Source organism: Telmatherina bonti, assembly GCF_933228915.1.
Source record: "Telmatherina bonti genome assembly, chromosome: 7".
NCBI lineage: Eukaryota > Metazoa > Chordata > Actinopteri > Atheriniformes > Telmatherinidae > Telmatherina > Telmatherina bonti.
The window spans coordinates 20,497,370-20,514,288 of NC_136625.1; the positions used below are offsets into that span (position 1 = coordinate 20,497,370).

General features: G+C 40.5%; 1 protein-coding gene across 4 annotated transcripts in view; it reads left to right on the forward strand.

Annotated features, from left to right (window-relative positions):
- Nucleotides 1–7,335: 7,335 nt before the first annotated feature.
- Nucleotides 7,336–16,919, forward strand: part of adgrl2b.1 (adhesion G protein-coupled receptor L2b, tandem duplicate 1) — a 99,064-nt gene continuing 89,480 nt past the window's right edge. For 3 of the 4 annotated variants that reach the window (XM_079244040.1, XM_079244041.1, XM_079244038.1), the window contains exon 1: nucleotides 7,484–7,718. The gene's annotated coding sequence lies outside the window, so the exon portion shown is untranslated. Of the gene's footprint in view, nucleotides 7,406–7,483; nucleotides 7,719–16,919 lie in introns of those variants that run through there. The other variant, XM_079244039.1, reaches the window with a different exon arrangement.

The window sequence follows — 16,919 nt, forward strand, 5'->3', positions numbered from 1 at the left end:
AAACTGAGGCTTGCTTGTAGTTCAATTGTGATATCACTCTGGGTTTTGATTGTGCACCAAATGCTGGCAAGAATGACAGGCTGTAGTGTGAAAAAGCAAAGCCAAGCATTTTCTGACAACTTTATCAGCCCCCAACAGAAAAAAAAAAAAAAGGAGAAGTAGAAGAGAAACCACAGACAGGGGCCGGCTGGGTGTATTTACATATATAGTGCATCGCCCACAATGAATAAAACACCAGCAAGTTGAGCTCTCCTGGGTCAGTTCGAATGAAATAGAAAGTTTACACTTTTAGTAGTGGGCCATACATAAACATTGTTTCTCTAAATAAGGATATGTGCTCGTGGATCAGCATCATTACATCTGTTTTCTTTTACTTGGCTATTTTTTATTATGTAAAAGTACTCTTCAGAAAACATGCAAGCTATGCACTAAACCGCTCACTTTCCACCTGGTGAATTTGACCCAAATTCACATTTCCCCAATGCGACCAAGGGACTGTGTTCTTTTCTTTTATTAAATCAACATGTAACAGAGACCACTGACCTGCGTATGTACTTTGGCTCATGAGTAGAAGAGAAGTGATATTTAGAATATTAATCCTTGGCGATCAAGAGTTTGTTCTCAGACGGACTGCTTTCAGCCAAGTATGTCCCCTACCTGAATTTGCACCACTGAGATAGCTCTTTTATTACAATGCCGCAAAATAAAGATCTAAAAATAGGAGTGGCGTTAGAGAAGAATGAAAGCTCCCACTAGCTGTATAATATCATGTTCACAAGAAAGCTGCATGTGGTTGAACTTTAGAAACTGGAGGAAAATAAAGCTGCATAAACCTGCCTCCAGCTGTGTAGATCTTTTCCCCTTTCAGTACATTGATTGTTGAGAAATGACAAAACAAACTTCACCTGATATTTTGAGGCAAAATGACAGAGCTTAGATGGCATATCAAAAAAGCTGCATGTTGTCTAAGAAGAGGGGTTGCTGTGCAGAGACACCTCTGCTTGAGGGCACAGTTGGTAGGAAGGCATTACACATCTCATAAACTTGTCAATTGGGTCTGTTACATTGGCTTATCAATGGTATAATAGTTTCTAATGATAACCTAAGCGTGGTTACTGCATAAATCACAGCTTTAAGAAATACTCATGTGCCTTCTTGCAGCCAGTTTTTCTGACACTAAGAAGTGTGTAGCCTGCGGCTGGAACATCCAGCAGCATCGAGGAATCATGACTGAATAATTGGGGATCTGCTGTGCACAAATACACTGCTGTCCAGTTTGTCATTAAGATTATATCATATTTGTCGGCAAATGGCAATTTAATGCTAATGTTTTGCAGCTTACAGTAAAATCTTAATGGGCTTTCAGCTTTGAAGTGTAATTTCATCAAGAAAGCCAAATCATTTCCACTCAACTCAGTTATAGTTTCATGTTTTTTGGGGTGCCAAGCTTGTTACAATTCTGCTCTCCATTCTCCACCGTAAAATCAGGATTCAATTTGCCCCCCGTGCTTTGTGAGCAACATCGGAGGCCTGGTGTGCTTTAAAAAACGAAATGAGGATCAATGAAACAGAAAATTCCTGCATAATGGATGACTGTGACTTTAAGCCAAGTGGCTGGGGAACAACAGCAAAATGGCAGACACAACATATTTTCAATGAATAGACAAAAACTAGGGAAACTATCATTGAGGCCCCATTCAGCACCACTAAAACAGTGAATAATCGTCCATCTCAGACATCTGATGAATGAAAAACGGTGGCCCTGTGATGGACTGGCAACCTGTCCAGGGTGTATCCTGCCTCTCGCACAGTGATTGCTGGGATAGGCTCCAGCTTCCCCATGACCCTTAATTGGACTAAGTGGTTAAAAAATGAACAAATGAATGAATCAATGAATGAATGACTGAATGAATGAATGAATGAATGAATGAATGAAAAACCATGATGAATGTTTTCCAGTCTATTATCGGCTCTTTTTTGGCATATTTGTGTACCTAGCAATGTTAGACTTAAACACTGTTATTTTCAAACCATCCTTTTTGGGTTCTTTAAAAATGAACATGTTAGCATTAGCTGTCTAGTGTAGGAGCTAACAGGCCTACAGACAGGGCTATATGCAACTCCTGCCCTGTGTTTATGCACAATAAAAAGAAAATGATGGCTTACTTTCATTGGCGAGTGTCTGTCCTTAATCTTAGTGTTACGGTCTAAATGTAAATGAATTAAATAAATCAGATAAAGAGTTATTTATGCTCAAAACATCCTAGTGTCAAATTAAGCACGTCACAGTGCTGTTTACATGATCAGCTGAATGATCAACTCAGATTTTTGTGGTGTGTGTGTGTAAATCGACTCCTTAAATGAAATCAGCTGATTTGTGTTGATTCATGTTATTTTTCTTTGTTTATAATAACTCAAAAAAAGAAAAAAAAATTAAAAATAGAAAGTCCCGATCCAGAGACTAAAAGGGATAGAAGAGGACAAAAACCAGATAGCTGCTTTTTTTATCTTCTTTATATTTTACAGTCAATTCATTTTCACTTACTGTTTATTTTCACTTGATGATTTATCTATTTATTAAACTACTATAACTGAGGGAAAGAATGTATTGTTCTTATCTCTGTCGTTAATGAAACTTAAACCATACAGGTGATATATAAACTGGATTTTGTTCTTTCCTGTAAGTCACATTTTACACATTACATGAAAGATGCTGGACTTTGTTTTTCATGTGAAATTCAAGGACATACCAATGGTTTTGCATCATTTAGTTTATCCACCGTAGATGTGTAAAGCCTGCTTTACATCAGAAGTAACCAATTAGCAAAAGAACTGTGAGACAGCTGGATGTTTTCATTCAGCTGCTGAGAGCAACCACTGATTTTCATTCAACTGTTTATGGTATTAAAGTCCCCTAAAACGCCCATGAAACTGGGCTCTTGTGCCTCTTTTTATTTAATAACATCTGTGTAAGGATTGCAAAGCTGCACAAGAGCCAGTTTCATGTTTTTCCAAACCATTTTTCAGTTCAGTCTTTTCTTAATCCAGATAAACCTGCCATGGCTTCTTTTTGGTCTTGAATTTATGATTAACTCATCTATCTTTTTATCTATCTATCTATCTATCTATCTATCTATCTATCTATCTATCTATCTATCTATCTATCTATCTATCTATCTATCTATCTATCTATCTATCTGTTTTTTTCTGTTGTTATAATTAAGTCATAAAACTGAGAGGATTTCCAGTCTTCTCAGGGATGAGTGGCTGTCTGGAAAATAAGGAGAACAGCAGTGCATGCAGGGAGGAAAATGTCAGCAAACGTCTAAAACCCAGATGACATATATGTGTTACTACACAGAGACTGGCATCTTTGACATTTCCACTAGAAACAACAATCATGAATAGAAAGCAACGTAAAAGTTAATCATCTCTCTTTTTTTTTCATCTGTTAAAGTCTGTATGAGAGATTAAGAGACTGGAAATAAATTCACCGGCGATGAAATAAGGAGACCTCATTAGCTGAATCACAGTAATAAAGAATCTAAGGTTTTAGTGGAACAGAGAAAGGTCTCAAAGGGTGAAATCCTGCTTCAGGTGTTTGCTTTTGTCTTTATGTGTGTGCGTGTGTGTGTGTTGACAGGAATAAAGGGCGGCACAGAGTGCTACAATCACTTTCCATGAACATATGGGTGAATACTGAATGTTTGCACAACATCTGCTCTGAGGTACTGATTGAGCATTACTGTCAGTGTGATGGTAGCTTCTGTGTTTGAGTCTTTGCCTACTGGATTCATTTCTTGCAGAGGTAAGGTTTAGGTGAAGTTTTCCTTAGAAACTGCTTTGAAGTTTAATGCATTTATCTGTTTATTTAAACTGCACATTCCTACTTGCTGGTTCTACTGCAAACATTGTTGTAAGGCACTTTTTTTTATTGCAGATTTCACAGTTAGATTAAAGGTTTTTCTGCACAATTTTGCTCATTGGTTTATTCTTTGGCTCAATGTACAGCTGAATATAATCCCATGAAAAGCGACATGAAGAGCGCAGAAAGAAGGATTTTGATTTGGCAGAAAAAACTCAGACAAAATGTGATTTTCTTTTAATCTTGCTGCATTTTGCATTCAGTCATGGGCTGCACCCAGGTTTTTTTTTATTTTCTCTACGGTGCTTAAGTAGTTGCTTTGTGACTGTAAAGAGTTGTTCACTTCTCAAAATAAAAAAGTTAATTACAGTACCAAAGAGGGATTGCAACAGTGGCTTGATATTGTCACAGCAAACACCACATTTATACAGTTATTATAGCAGCAGTGTAGTCCACGCTATACGCAGGTTTACAGAGTATACCCACTTCTAAACCCCTGTGATGCTACTTTTACTATTACAGACGTCACTACACATGTAGCTATGTCAACCAGCAGCTCAGCTAATGTTACCCTGTGACACGGCAGAGGAAACAGCACATGAGAGTGGGGGAATTAATTATAATTTATTGCTTGAGTTTGGATGGTTTTATAATGGGTAATTCTGTCTGGGAAGCGTCTCATGTGTCTAGAGGTGGTTGGTAGGCTGGAGAGGGTAGTTTTAGTTTTTTTAAATGTAGTGAAGAAGACCACGATGGCAGGGGGAGCAGGCAGGTTAGACAGCAGGCTGGTGGATTGCCTGGAGATGGATCTTTAAGGGGTTGAGTGGATCCAAGTGAGACAAGGTGGCACTATGTTGCAGAAGGGAGTAAACAGACATGGTCAGCTTAATCACTAGGAGCGCGTTGTATTCTTAAAGGAGTCGGATTTACCACAGATACTGTGAGATAATCTGGTGGAGACGGGAGCTCCTGCAGGTCCTTAAGTAGCCAGAGCCAGAGGAGCTGCAGGTGTCTTCCATCAGCACTCCAGACTCTGCCATGAGCCTCCAGGAAGCCTGCTCAGCTCCACCTCAAACCCAAAGGAGAAAACACCACTGCCAGGAGCAAATCATGACACCCTGGTGCAGTTAGCCATTAGCTTTAGCTTGAACATAGACATTATAAAGATACATGTATTTATGTCTATGAGCTTGTCTCTCACTAGTCTGTGTGCCAGTATTGGTTTAGTCATTTCAAAACTCTTCCTCCCTAAAATCAAGAAGCAGAAATTATGTGACAATGAGCAAATACATGGATGAATCTTTGGGGTAAATTAAACAAAGAAGTCTTACATGTAACTTTTTCTGAAAGAGTGTTTTTTTCTGGGCTACCTTTTTTCTGTTTTTAAAATAACGGTGCAAAATTGAGAGTATACCCTCTTTTTGAGGGGCCACTACACCACTATATTATAGTCTACACATTACACAGTGTAGTGTAATGTGTACACAACATTTTCATCATGTTAGCTATGAATATGACACTCCAAGCAAACACGCACTTACACACTGCTATCAAAGGGTGGAGCTTACTCACCAATGTAGGTAAACATATCAATAAAGCATCTTTTGTTGAGGATCTATGTGCATTTACTTTGACTAGGTGGTCAGAAGTTGGATCTGGTAATTAGGAGCCATCTTTAATGGGTGCAGTCGATGCTAGTAAGTCTTCCCCGACTTTCAGAGTCCACCTTCAAGGTGTGTTCTTGTTGCGTTTGTCGTTGGGACTTTAGAAAATCCTACTTCTGAGTAAAATCTGAACTCACTATATCACCTACAGTGTGAAAGTAGTCCCCTCAACACTTAAGGTCCCTGTTTCTGATAACATAAACTAGCATTCCAAACATTAGCCTTCTTGTTGCATCTGGATGGATTAATAACTTTTCAGGTAAATTTACTGTTTTGTTATTGTTGCCAATGAAATCCTGTATTTCCTCTGTCATGTAGCAGTGGTGTACCACCCTCCCAGTGTCAGAAAGAAGCGGTCTTTAAAAGGGAAAGGTCCTGGTTCTTTACCTTCCGTTTTTTTTTCCTTTTACTTCACTTAAAGTGTTCCACTGCTGTTCAAACAGCCAAGAAGTGTCCAGATTTACTTGACATACTTCAGAAGACGGTATGACTCTGATCTGTTCTGCTCTATCATGCACATACATGCCACCTTGCCACCTCAGCAATCGCAGCAGGTTTTAGTTTTTGCCTGGATTTGTCCGTAACCTGGGTTCGAGGCTAGCTGGTCTTATTGCAGCTGCATGGTCACACATGAGCAGTTGTCCATCACAGTCCCATTCCTCCTCTTAGTCCACAGGGTGGACCTGCTCGTGATAATCACTGGTGCTTGGATCCTCTGTATCATTCACTACAATGCTGGAGGTAGCTGGCTCATCCACATTGGCATTTGCCTGTCATATAAATAAAACTTTTCCATTTTTAGTTTCCCGCTTGGTATTAAAGATTTGCTAGCCACAAAATGCTTACCAGTGTACAGCTTACGAGACTGGACCGGGGGCCACAATAACGACCAATTTGCCTGAAGAGTGAGGTTTACCACCAACACACTTATTTTATACTTTATTTATTTAGTTATTTATTTAAATAGTTTTCCTACATCCTTGGGGTTGCTGAGCAGTTGCCAGACCCACTTGCTGCCCCTGCCTTCAGTACTTTATCCATAAACTCTGGCCTCAGCCAATTAGAACAAATCTTGCTTCAGCCTCATTATTTTAGTGCTGATGTGTTGTTTTTATTAATACTAATGATCCAGGTGAAAACAACTGCCCACACTCCTGAAATTCTAATGCGGTTGAAATGAGAGTGTTATTTACATGGACTGTAACATGGATTTATGTAATTAATGCCCTCGCACCTTTTGTTGCCTCTCCTGATTAAACCAGGTAATGCTGATTAAAACATTGTGCTTCGTGGATTGTTAACATCACCTGGAGAGAACAGAGGACAACCTGTTTGTGCTTGAACACATGCGTGAAATATGAACACACACACACACACACACACACACACACATACATACACATACACTTGATGAAGGAGTGATATTACTCTTAATTAGCAGTGAGATCCATTCCGTGCCGCGCCAGGAGTCCGCACCAGCTTTTGCGCTGTGCCCTGCACAGCCAGCTGCTGCAGAGCAGGGAACCGGTGCGCCGTTTCTCCTCGTCTTGTTTGCTTCCAGTCCGGCTTCAGCTCCGACTGTCTGCGCAGCGTGTGAATGAGGCGCAGAGGGAACATCCGGGAGCGCACCCAAGACAGGCTAAACCGGCCACATTATCCCGCTTACATTAGGCTCGGCCTGTGAATGAGACCGCTGGGGGACTTTCAGTCTGACTTGATGGGCTCGGAGTTTCATTTTGTAGCCAGACTGGGGCGCATCTAGTCTCCTTGAAGTGATCGTTTTTTATGCAGTCTGCCCGTAAAGCTCTGGTTGGAAGGAGTCGGGGTGCACGCACAAGAGGAGGAGAAGGAGGAGGTGGAGGAGGAGGAGGAAGGGGTGAGCGACGATCATTACTTTTGAACAATCCTTCGCCATGGAGCTATTCGTCCGGTCTTGGACGCATTGGCTCGAGGAAGAACAGATACCTGCGTCGGGAAACCACATCATCTGTCCACTGTGAAGACGCAGCACAACCCCAGCCGTTTTCTGTAGTTTCAGTGGGCTTCTTATAAATTGATAATAATAATTTTACAAAAAAAAAAAAAAAAAAAAAAAAAAAAAAAGGTCAGAGAAGACGTGGGGTGGGGGACTCCTGGTGTTGAACTGAATCGGATCACACTCCGCGCCGGGATATTTTGGCACGGCAACTGTAAGTAGCCTTTAAAAAGCGCACATTTCAGTCTTTCAGGGGAGATGCTGGGTTATGGCTGTCTGAATCAATACCATTTATTTACACTCCCAAGATAGGAGAAGGCAAATGTCAGAAAACGGGCCCACGGGATCCTCGAGGAGTTTGAAACTGCTGTGGTGAGATCAATACATAGCCCATGGTGGAGGATGTTATTCTGTGGCGGCTGTACTAACTAGACCTGAAGTTAACATCGCTTCAAGTTAATATGGATTCAATGATCACAAGTTAAGGCCTATTTATGAATGCATATATATTTTTTTAATTGAATGCAAAATATAAAGCCCAGTGAGGGATGTATATTTTTTTAGTCCAAGACAGATTTACTGAAACTGCTCCTGTAATTACACATTATGCAGATGGGATTATGTTTATAGGTTGCACAAGCTAGCAAAAAGATATATATATATATATATATATATATATATATATATATATATATATATATATATATATATATATATATATATATATATATATCCTTTGATGTGACCAGAAAGTATTCAGAAAACAAAGTGCAGTTGAGTTAAAACCAACTTATTGAAATGAAATAAAATAAATAAATAAATGAAATGTTGATGAGAAAATAGAGCACATATCTCCACCCAAGCAGGACACCACTGAGCTAAATAGTTGGATGTCAGCTACTGTCTCCATTTACTTCTCCATTTTGCGGCTGTAAAATAAGATCATTTCACAGGACATGTATAATTCACAGACCTGAGGCAGCCATGTGTGATGATGGGACACACACACACACACCCCCCTTCCACATACACACACAAATATAGAGTTTTTACAGGCTGAAGGAACCGTATTTCACTCTCACGTGAGGCTTTTAGAGATAGGGCCAAGTAGATCTTAGCAAGAAACCACAGAAGAGCATGGCTGTGCTGGGCTGAAATGTCAAGGTTAAATAACATGTACGTCAAATCCATACAGTCTATACCAAATCAGGATTGTGGAGCAACATTATATAAGCCACACTGACAAGTTGGAGAAACTGAGAGCTTCCCTTGGCATATTCTTATATAACCGCTTCATGCTGAAAATTATGGATGACTTTACAGTTCCAACTGTGTTTTGGTCATAAATTAACCATTTTTTTCTGTTCGGTTTTCTGTTTTAAAAAAAAAAAAAGAAGCAGAATTTTATAGCACCAAGCCCAGTGTGAGGATCTGTTTCGCCACCAGGAAAATTCTAGCCGTGGTGGAGAAGTTTTCGTGTCATGCCAGCCATTTTGGAAGACTAGACAAAAAGTCTCCTAGGCTGGGATGACGTTCGGTGTCGGCTTAATGCTGATATTCCCATCAGTGATTCCCAGTGATGAAAAGGTCACCACCTCCCCTCCCGGTAATAGGAGGCATTATTGTTGAATATAGATGTTGCACTTTGGAAAAGTCTGAGGCTGTTTCTCGAGACAAGTGCTTACACGGTGAATGGTTGGAATTCAAATTGGGGTGGGAGTGGTGGTGGTGGTAGTGGTGGTGGGGACAAATGGTGTGTTGCCTCTTCCTCCAACCCACCTCCCCCATTCACCCTCTCTCTCTACCTCTCACCCACCCTAGCCATGCTGGTTTGGTCCATTTGTCTGTGTCTTCTTTGGGAGGAAGTGCTATCTCATCTCACATTGCGCAAATGGTTTCAGAGCATGCTATAGTGTGAATTCTTGCAGGTTTTTGTAACTGCCAATTTCCATATCAAAGTGTCTGCATTTCAATGGGGAGAACTTGAGCTACCAGCCCCCTTCCTCCAAGCAGTTTTGTTCTGATAAATCATTGCTTCTGCTGCTGCCCGGTGGTGGTGGTGTCGACGGTGGTGGAGGAGGCTACTGACAGGATTTCTGGACACGGCATTTGGTTTTGTGTGTATATGTGTGTGTGAGGAGCAAAGTGTTTGTGTTGGAAGCAGATTTAGTGTGGATTGGGAGAATTTGTCGGCCATAATCTTAACACCAAAAGGCCGTGTATTTAGTGGAAATTCTGGATGCCGCTCAAAGACGTGGTTGTGTTAAAAAGACTTCCTCTGTTAAAACATTTTCTCCCAGAATTCCTCAGTGTGAGCCGAAAACGTCGAGAGGGGTTTTATGTTCTTGAAGAAAAGGCAACCCACTGCGCTCATGGAGAGAAGAGAAAATGTATGAATAAGTTGCAGAAAATCAGTTTTAAGCATTTGAACTCTATCGGCTGTGGCAATTTGTACTAAAATGTTATCGAATGAATTTCTTTTCGAATACCTTCTTACAAAGCAGATGGTTTAATTTGACATTGATTGAGTGAAGATGCAGAGACACGAAGCATTCATGCCTCGTGCGAGACGCTGACTGCCTTGTGGTGTCTGATTGTTTTTCTGTGGCAGAGATAATATTTATTTCGTATTGTGTGCAGCTGTTGTTTGTCAGAGAAAGAATGCAGCAAAACACTGCTTATTTTGATGGATTCTTTTTTCCTCTGCCTCTTTGTCTTGTGATACACGGCCTAATGCTCACTTCGATTTTCGGCAGGTTAAGTAGATGAAAATAAACACTCCAACACATTTGAAGTATGCACAAAGAGAAACAAAAAAGCGATTTTTTTTTTCTTTCCTCTTTTTTTCCCGCCTTTGTGCATGGCCTTCCTTTGAAAACAGGATCAGTGTAGGTTAATAGTGAAAGAAGGTGCAGCGTGTGAAATGTTATTACACAGAGACAGGGAATGTAAATGCCATTGGAAGCGCAGTAGGGGTCAGTGGCCCCTTCATGGTCGCCCTGCTCCTGGGTAATAACATGAGCCAACTGCTCCCCAACCGGCCGGAGAAGAGAGCTGGCTCCTTCCTCTCCTTCCTCTCTTTCCTTTGTTTGGACAAAATAACATCACAAAACCTCGGAGACGGTGTAAGAGTGGGAGGGCATTTTCCAGTTTAAAGCCAAAAGAACAGGATAAAAGAGAAAGAAAGCAAGACTTCACCTGCCATCTTCACTCACGGCAGGCGGGTTTGACAGCTGTCTCGTCCAATTCCCCTCGCTTGCTCACAGCATTTGGAAAAGTTGGACAAACAAATGGACAGGAAGAGGGGGAGACAGGGAAAGATGGGTTAAGATTAGACTGATCTCAGAGAGGAAAATTTTTCTCGGATACAATGCACATTGCTTTTCCCTTCAAACGTTGTATTTCTCGCCTCCCGTTCGAGAGGTTTTATCTGCTTCTCACTTGTAACAAAGCTCCGAGAACAGACTGCCTGCATTGTGTAAAACATGTAGGAGGATAAGGCAGGAGAAACTCTGGTAAGTTTGTTGAGTCAAGAAAAAAGGGAAGGTGAAGTGGGAACCACGCTGCGGCGCTGAGCTGAGCCCAGTCGTTCAAATTATTAAAAAGCTGCTGAGGAGGAGAGGTACATGCATTCTGCTCTGTGGAGGCTGCTGTCAGTGAAGAAATTGGCATCAGTGCTCCTTCTAAGATAGATTTCCTCCTGCTCGCTGCAAAATGGTCTAGAGTGTAGAAAGTAGCGGCTGCATCTGAGGGGATGACACAAAACCTGACATTTGCTGGTGATGCTCTGAAGAGGCCTGCTAGTTTCTTTAAATTTTTTTTTTTATTTCTTGAAGCAATGTCAAAGCTACACTCTTCTTGTCCACATTTTGCAAGAAAAAAAAAAAAAAAAAAAGAAAAATTCACCAAAGGAAAAGGTTTGGAAAAAAAAACAAAACAGAAAAGCAAAAGAAAAAAGCAAAGGTCACTTTTAGTATTTAAGTGCTCTAGGATTTGTTTTTCATTCACTGCAAAAGCACATCACAACCATTTTGTGTCTTGCCTTTACAAAGAGACAGATGAGGGAAATGAATGATTGCTTGTTGGGTTAATTAAACCGATGGATGCATATATGTCCCTTTTTTTTGCCAAGAAAATCCCTCTGAGGGAGGAAAGAAATCTGTCATAGCACCACCTCCTGCGTTTTAAATGACAGTTAACTTTCCCCTACTGGTTTGAAATGGATGTTTAATGATCAACAGCGGCTCTGGGTCCAGGGTTTAGCAGTCACAGTGGCTCTAAGTGTGCACTCGGCTAAGAAAGCTACCCCCTCAGTGTTGTTGTGGGATGCTTAGCTGAAAAAAAAAAAAAAAAAAAAAAAAAGAAATAAAAAGGCTAGTTCTTGAGTGATGGATCATCATAGGTCTCTTTGGGGGTGTGTGTTAACCCTTTGGAGTGTGCAGATCTCACCCAGTCAGGAAGCCGTCGGCGGCGTGTGATGAATGTGTCCCGGGTTGTTGGGCTTCATATATCAGAAGATTAGCAGTGACCTGTGAGATGTCTGGGCCGCCCTCAGAGCTTCTTGTCCAGCACTGGCAGATATTAGCATATGAGGACACTGCTCTGTCTCAGGGGGAAACAAAGATAGTGTTCTTCATTCGGTTCTGTCATAGTATAGGTCACAGGAAGTGTGTAGATTAAAGGCTGAAGTCTTTGTGTTGGTATTAGGTGTATCTGACAGGTCATCTGTCTTCAGCACTTCTCTTCCACAAATTCCTAAATAGCACCATATAATTATCCTAGAAATTGAAGTTCAGGCCATGCTTCACTGCAGTTCCTCCTTCATGGCATTCATGAATCATATAAATATGTAAATCAGTCAGCCGATGTGTTGTAACACTCTTATTTCTCATTGCATTGAAAGGAAGAAATTGGAACAGGTCTACACCCATGTTTTATTTTCCGAAGCGTAATCTGCAGAGTCTCCACGTGTGATGGACAGCTTGAATTCTTCTATTAAGTGCTTTTGCATAAACAGCACAGGCACATCTGCTCATTGAGAAACTAGTTATTTGAAGCATTAAAAGGCTAAATTAAATACTACACTGAGGCCCTTTCACTCACCTCAGTCTTTCTGAAGATTCTTTCAAATGATCATGAAATCCTTTTGCATTTATTGCTCTCATGCGCCACTTAAATGTCACCGCCTACGGTATTACTGCTGGGGTTTTTTTTCCCCCCTTGTTGTGTCTTTAAGAGTAGAAAAATTTCTTTAAATGCCAGTTTTCAGCGATGCTGTTTTCTGCATTGGGGGGAAAATAGGCGTGGGATCACCTGTAATCTTTGGGGTTTCTGTCTGCCATGTCTAAGGGCTTTTTGACGCCTTCTTGGTGTCGCTCAGTGTCTTGCGATGAAGCCAATCTATTTTCAAGGTGAGGAGATATTGTCAAAGCCCTTGAATGTACCCTGGGCTTTGATTGGCAGGTGTTGTCACAGAGGATAAGCAGTGGCGGGAGTCATACTGCAAAGAGAATCTATTACCAAGATGGCATAGGCGTGCTTTCACAATGTGTCAGGGAAGTCAGCCATCTTGTCTGGTATAGTCTCTAGTCGGTGCAACGAGGGAGCAGCTTTCAAGTTTAATTTTGGTATTTGCCATAAAGAACATTATTGATGTTTTATACTTTGAGCTTAATACTATGATGAATCATCCTGTAAAGGCAAAAACTTTGAAGCGTTCATCAGTGTCAGTGTAATCTGTTTTGTGATCACTAGCAACATTAAAACAACAGAAAAATGTCGCAACGTAAGTGGCATTCTGGCAAGAGGAAAAAAAGAGCAATATTAAGCTTGAAACTCAGCTGAGCCCTTTCTTGTAGAGTTGTGGTGATTTCCGCCATTTCAAAAGCCTCTTTAGTGTAGAGAGAAAGCGAGCGCGGGCTCCGAGTTGCAGCGAGAGAAGGAAGTTTGTTGTTGATCAGCCAAGCAAATCAGATCTTGATATTTGAAGAGTGGAGTTGTGATTGCTAATCACTCCACTGCTGAGTTTTAATTAGGAGACTCATAAGCATTCAGTCATTTTTTTCGGCAGAGCATAGTCAAGATCTACTTAAAAAAAAACCAAATAATTAGATACTTTAGTAGTCGAGACAACAAAAACAAGCTCAGCTTTTGGATGGATGGATGTTGTTTTGTCATCCACTGATTAAAAATGATAGCATAACTGTGTTTCATGTGACCCCTTGTGCTTTACACATCCCGAAACATTTCTTGACCTTATTATGAGATGAATTAGACTTGCTTTCAGCAATGCAGCCATGCATAGACACTTTTATTCTTGTCTTATCACCAAAGGAAGCCTTAATCTAATCTTGAGCTGTTTTTGGGGGGGGGGATATTGCCATAGATTGGACTGAGCTTATTTTGAATGGCTAGGTTTCTGTCCTGTGCTCCTAAGACCTTTGTTAGGACATTTTAATTACAGTGGAGCTGGGTGTAATTGATCTAGGCTTAAAGGGATTTCACTGTCAATGAGAATGAGCCTGGGCGTTAATACAGCCGAGCAAACGCTTCCACCTTTGTGCCGCATTAGCGCGCACACAGTTGTGTTGATGGAAATGAGAGGCGGAGCGTCTTCTGGGTTGGCTGTCCTTTAATTCAGGTGCCTGTCATTTTCTGTGTAACGGGTGGGTGCAGACGCCCCCCCCCCCCCCCCCCCCCCCCCCCCCCCTCTGCCTCAACTTTAACATATCTGTTGCGAACATTGTTACTACCTGAAGTGTCCTCTTACGAAGCACTTTCTTCATGGTTCCATGTTGTCACCCACCATCTTTAAATTTTTATCAGGCTGTTAGATAATGCTTCTCGATGAAGGTGAATTATTGATGGTCTTGTTCGTATGAGTGGGACAGGGCAGGCTTTTAACTCTCTAAGCTGCACGGTCTCTTATCCGGTAACTAAGGGACACCGCACAAACACCCAAAGGAATGATGTACTGGAGGAGGAAACAAACGGAGGCAGGGGGCTGAAAATAAAATAAAAGAAGCATGCATCCTTTACACTGCTGTTAGGCTAAGCCACAGCACAAGGAAAACTTGGCAGCAGAGAAAAAGCTTTGCATCTACAGAAGCCTTTTTCCTTGTTATTTGAAGCAGTGAGAAGTGGTATGGCGGTTGTGTATGCGTTGCTTATATTTGTTGGCTTGAACACGCAGCAGTCTGGCTCTGCGCTCTCTCATTGTGTGGAAACACGTGTTTAAGTTTGCTACAATTATTAACATGGGATTCTGGAGTTGGAGGGGACAAATAAACTTCATGGTCACTTTGTGTTCATTAGAGCTCAAACAAGAGGTTGATTAATCGATTAGCTGATTGATTGGAAATTAATTTGTAACTGTTTTGCCAACAGAATAATTATTCCAATTAAAAAAAAACATCAGTCTTTGGCCTCTCCTCTGGCTGGTTTTCTCACTTATTGATTATTGTGTTCACAAGGGCTTTAAACTGTTGGTGTGCAAGCTGAATAATGAGAGGATGCCACTTTGGGCTGTGGGATTCAGGGACAAACATTTTCACTATTTTTCTGACATTTTTTTTCGTTTTAAATAGATTTTTAATAACTGAATCATGTAGGTGACCTACAGATAAATTAGCAATGACATTAGTCATCAGTCCTCCAAGCATCAATGAACTGACCAGATGATGCAGAACTCTCAGTTCATGTTTTTATCCCCCTGCTTTTTAAATAAAAATCACATCTGTCGTTTTAGTGGATTGCTGTGGTTTTATAAAACCTTTATTTAGGTATGTACTCAGTCCATAGCAGTATAAAATTTCTAGGAGGACAAAAAAAATCCCATATAGCCTTAAGTCTTATGCTTTATGGTGTTTCTACATTAACCCCTATTGATAAACTATCTATCACAGTGCAGACACATAACTGTTGGTTTTTTTTTTGTCTCTGTTTGTTGCAAACGTGGCTCGGTTTTAGCAAAAACTCACCATAGCCGCTAATGTGCACCCACACACTCTGACAGCTGTCCTGAATCTTATTGCGTACCCTCTCATCATTGTTCCAATTCACTCTCTCTGCATTCGTAGGGCCCTGCTGTTTGCATTACAATGGAATGAGCAGAGCAAACTCTTGGAAGTACTGGAAAAGCATATAATTTGGCCTGCAGAAATTCAACTGTGTGGTCTTTGAGTTTAAACATACTTTCAGAAATGGTTTGGGCCAAAAGTGCTTCATTTTGACTCGTAAAGATCTTTGTTTTGATCCAAATGTCACAGATACGATACATTCAAGGAATTGGATAAAACATGGTGACCCAAAGATTTTGGAAGCTTGTCCACCTTTCCAAAGGTTGTGTTATGTTTATTGTTTCTTCTCTGAAACCTTGTAATGCACTCACGGCCGCATATTTGTTTGATAAAAGCTGAGAATGGATAGGGTTAGTAATCTGCCAGAGATAGATACTCTTAAATAATAACACTGAGACCGTCTGTGCAAGTCAGGAACCACAAGAGAAACCAATTATGTACAACAAAACAAGAAAATCAAGTCCAACTCGTCTCCATTTCCCACTGGAAGCCCTGCAGTTTGATGCCTGTTTCTTAGTTTCTAAAGGAACCAACAGAGTGGGTGGACAAATGAATAAAAACCAATACTGAGGAAAATACTTTGAATTCAAACTCACAGTATGTGCATATTAAGTGAGTGGCTCATTTCCAACTATATATTGCCAAATAGAACAGCTCGGTTTAAATATATTACCTTGATATAATAAAACTTTGCTGTAAAATCCGTGTTAGGATTTTATATAGTCAGGACCATGATTTAGAATAATTGACTTCTGAATAATTCTGTGAGATCTGAACTTACTACAAAAACATACAAACTCAAAAACAATATAAATAATGTTTTAGACTAATTGGCTTAATACAAATAATTTCCAGATTGGCAGGTCTAAAGCTACATGCAGCAGAGACATGCTTTTCTTGTTTTCTTCCGAGCACACGCACACTACATCTCAGATATCATCAGTCATACCCACTTTTCTCTCCTGCTTCTACTTAAAGTGAAATATGACTGTAAATTTCTGTCACTGCACTTGCCAACTGCATCTTCTTGAGCGAACAGTTCTGATTCAACTCTCGAAAGAAGCCTAACATAAAAATTTTATCCCGACATTGTGCAAGTAACACTCATAACTTTAAATCATCTAGAAGTATGGTTAATGATTGTCAGGACCTGTTATTCAGTCGTTCCAAAAAGAGAAAAAAATTCAGTGCTAAAACCAGAATCAATAAGACAACAGCAATAAACAAATTTTTACATACAATTTATCTTATTAACAGATGATACGCCCTGTATGTACAGATACAATGGGATATGCATGGACTTTAGTCTCAATTTCTATAAGTGATGTAAAAAAAAA